The sequence below is a fragment of the Propithecus coquereli genome, unplaced genomic scaffold, assembly GCF_000956105.1.
Source record: "Propithecus coquereli isolate 6110/MARCELLA unplaced genomic scaffold, Pcoq_1.0 Scaffold74, whole genome shotgun sequence".
NCBI lineage: Eukaryota > Metazoa > Chordata > Mammalia > Primates > Indriidae > Propithecus > Propithecus coquereli.
The window spans coordinates 1,287,835-1,292,238 of NW_012153507.1; positions in this window are offsets into that span (position 1 = coordinate 1,287,835).

Here is a 4,404-nt window from a genome sequence, read left to right on the forward strand (position 1 = left end):
TGGGAGTTTGCGGATGGGAGGTTTGCTTTCTTTCACTAAGACCCAGTGAAGCCTTTACCTCAATGTACGTGGGAGATGAGATAAAAACGACATAAAACTCTCTGGGTTGTACATTTTCCACATAAATCTGGGAGCACTATTAAGGTGGCTATTAAAATGACCTACAGATTCACAGGTTGGTTTACCTTGAGGACCACACTAAGCAAACAATAAGTAGAATCCAAAGAGACTTCTAAACCATCTAAGAAAGAAACCCTGACTTTCAGGCTTTCAGAAAAAGTTACTCTATTTACATCACAGAAAAGAAGAAATAACTACTTTAAACGTACTAAATGTTTGTAGGTTCTCAATGTTGTATTATTTGTTTCACCACATTTGCCCCTAATTGCTCTGTATCTTAAGTGATTAATAGTAAGACAACCTGGGTGTTTGTTTTGAGGAGCAAGAAGGACAGAATTGCATTGACAGTGTGATGGAAGAAGGGAAGACATGGTGAATTTACTGCCTTGGCCCAATTATTTCCTGCATCCTGTTTGACAGCTAAATACTAGGAATGCAAATGCAAATTTTTAAAATATGCCTTACTTTCAAAGAAATGGCAAGAATCAACAATTATAGTTCAAGATAGTGTTTTGATAGAAGTAAACAGGGTCCTATGATAGAAGAAATGAAATTCAGATGGTCTTGCACAGCGGGGAGGCTGGACATAACCACACCTGAACTGAGTCCTAAAAGAAAAAGTAAGGTTAGCCTTAGTGAAAGTGGGAGATGGGAAAGAGGGCATTTCTGGTCGGAGAAAAGGAGGTGCAGAACTACTGTGAATTAGTATGAAATTGTATGACATTTGGGGAGCTGTATGTGTGCAAAATATGAAAAGTAATCTGGGGAAGTAGTATAAAATGAAACAGACCAGAGGGGGATCATGAGAGGCCTTATGCACTAAGCTAAAAAGTTTAACCACTAACTATCCTGAAAATACAAAGAGCCTTTAAAAGATTAAATTAACCAGGGAAATAAAGCAATAGATTTGTCTTTCAGAAAGATCACTTTCATTCTGGAAAGCAATTTGACAATTTACCAAAATCCTATAAAATGTACATACTATTTGTGAAATTAATGTCTTCTTTTTCTGAGAAGTAAAATGTGGACTAAAACATGTTTAAGAGTCCTTTTCCCCAGCCTGCAGTAGAAGGAAACATGGACAACGTCTTGCACAGAAAGAAGGCAACCTTCTTGGCTCTGTAATATGTCATTTATTCAGAAACTAGTCCACCAAAGAAAAACCCTTTATCTGACTAGTCAAGCTAAGACAAAAATCCCAAAGATTGTCTCGTAGGTTTCTTGTTATTCAACTTACAGTGAGTAAAAGTGCTTTGTCAAATGGTTTTCTACTGAGCCTATCTTTACTCATCTAAAATATAGTCTTTATCATAACTATTATATAGACTTCAAGGTTGGATAAGTGTTTGAAGGCATGAAACATGATTAGTACAGAAAATACAGTTGTTTAAATGGTACCTAATAAATGTAAAGGAACTTAAAGTGAGTGTTCTAGATTTTCCTCCTTCCCTTTTTCCAAACTCAACTCAGTCCTTGTGATTCTTATGTTATAAATGCTCAGTGTATCTTTTGGTGTTGAAGGAAAGAGAGAGAGAAAAAGAGAGAGAACTATTCCATTATAAATTTAATTATATTGCAAGCATTATTCACAACCATTTTAAAAATATTAATTTGGAAAATCACAACATACTAAGTGAAAAAAGGATATAGAAGTATAATGGGGTTCAGGACATGCTACACCAATATATGGCATCTCGACACTTGAGAAAACCACAGAAGCAGGAAGGTCACTCTCAGCTTCCCTTTGCCCTTCACCCCTAGGGCAGGCCAAAGACCCTCTTTCAAGAGATGAACTCCCTGTACCTGGAGGAAAGGAACACAGAAAAATCTGAACAAACAGGCTTTGCTAAGTTCCCCCAGTTTATAATCATTTGATTAACCCACCCTATCCAATCATACTTCTCCATGATTATCTACTCTTCATCAAACTTAAGCATAAAAATACACAAGTTTATCTGTTTCTTTGGATCTTCATTTCTGAAGGCTCACATGTCATGTTAAACTTACTTTAAAAACATCTGTATGCTTTCCTCTTGTTAATTTGTCTTTTGTTATAGGGACCTCAGCCATGAACCCAGGGATGGGAAAGAAAAGTATTTCTCATCCCTTACAACTATATACAATGGGATCTTGGTTTTCTTATTAGATATAATTGTGTATATATATATATAAACATTTGCACAAACACAAATAATTTCCTTATATAGTTAACATATGCATGATACATAAAATTCTAAAGAGATTTGCAAAGATTTATAAAGGCTGTGGCTGACTCTTGGATTGCAAGTCATTTTAAATTTTCTTTATATATTCCAATTCTTGTTTCAGATTTTCTGCAGGAAGCAAGTATTTTATAATTGAACAAACTGGTATTTTTAAAATAATATTGTTCTATATTTACATAGAGAAAGGATAGAAAAGGACAAGGCCGGGGCAGACGTCCATTGTTTCATGACTGATAAACTAATCTGAGTGAGAGGTGTGAGACCTGGAATGCATGGATGAGGGCAAGTATGAGAGAGATCATTTAACAAAGTAGAACCCACAGAAGTTGGATACAGGATGGCGATGGTGTAGAATAAATGAGGAAACAGAAGAGTCTAAAAGAACAAGTGGATGATTGTGCCATGCCCTGAGGTAGGAAATAGAGCAAACTAACAGGTATGGAATGGGAACAAGATGAAGACGTTTATTTGCGACTGTTGGGTTTGAGATGCTTGGAAAGTTCTAGAGAAAGACGTCCAGTAGACAACAGAATACAGGTTTGGAACCTTGGAGAGTGATATCAGATGAGAGTACACACTTGGGAGTCATGGTATGTAATCGTTAATTGTTTTGATAGGAACGCGATGGAGAGTGCACAGAGAAGCAGAATGAACAGAGGTTGAGTCTCTAGGGAAGAGTGATGTGAGTGAAGGGAGAGGAGGCTGAGGATGCCAAGAGCAAAGGGAAAATCAGGAGAGTGCAACTTAGTGAACCCAAGACAAGAGAATTTCCAAAAGAAACAAGACATGGCCACAGGTGAGAAATTTTTGGTAAGATTAAAAGACAGTGCTCTTTCGGTTGCTAATGAAGATCTTCTATGATCTTAATGAAGCTGTTTTGGAGATGTGGTTCAAGTGAGATTGCAATAAATTGAGGAGGGAGAAGGAGGTTCAGAAGTTGACTCTGTGTATGTAGATTACCTTCTCAGGTTTTGTGAACAAATGGCAGAGTAAAGGTGACCTCCTGGCTCCCTGCTCCCAGAGAGGTGAAGAACTCAGTCTGCTACATATGAGTGGATCGCTCCCCCGCAAGAACAGCGCTGTGAAACTGCAGAGAAACAGCGTGAGACACACAGCACAGGAAAAAGAAAGGTGAATGGGAGATAGGATCGCAAAGTCTGCAGAGTGTGAGATAAATAATAGAGAATAGAGCGTGGCACGGCTGAGCCCGCCCGGCCAGCGAGTGCAGTGGGATCTGACCCACAGGAGAACGCCCTGCTTCCCCGCTGACCCCCACATCCACTCAGACAGGGACCTGCCTGAAGTCGGTGCAAAATCATGGCAGGAGACATTGGGCTCTGTGGAGAGGGGACAATAGCAGGAAGCATCTTGAAGTCCCCGGAGCTCTGTGCTAGGACTGCACTGGGCGGAGGAGGGACTGGTCTGAGCTCCTGAGTTAGAAGACAGGCACCTCGCCTCTGGCGGTCAGCGGGACCAGAACAACCGAGGTGAACACTGAAAAGGGGACTCTATCCTGGAAACCGCTGTGGGCAATTAGGTCAGCTCAGGGCAGGTCAGAAAGAGCAAGATCTCCTGCCCGACAGGTGGGAGATTGCGAGAGAGCGACACAAAGGAGACAATGGGGTATCCTGATGACTCAGTTCCCCCATCCAGCTCTGCCAACTCCTGAACAGTCGCCCCCAGTACTAGCACTCTGCAGGCGAGCAGCGTCCATTTTGGGGGTCCACAACCCAGACACTGCGATGCACTATGGTTTCAGGCAGCACCCTTCCTCCAGCCTGGGGACTCTCGCGACAGGCTCCACCCTTCCATGACCTACTGTCAGCTAGCCAGGCCTGTTCTGATGGGTGAATTTTGAGTGCTTCCCCAGTCATGGGAGGCTAACACCTACAGGATTCCCAGGCCCTGGGGTGTTGGGCAGACTCGGGCATCACCCCTTCCCCTAGCACAGCGACTTTCAGGCCAAAAGTGGTGGGCTCCTCCCCTGGAGGTAGGGAGAGGCAAGAAAAGCCACTTTCCCTGTGCAACTGGCGTGAATCTGCAGAGCCTTGGCGCAGAT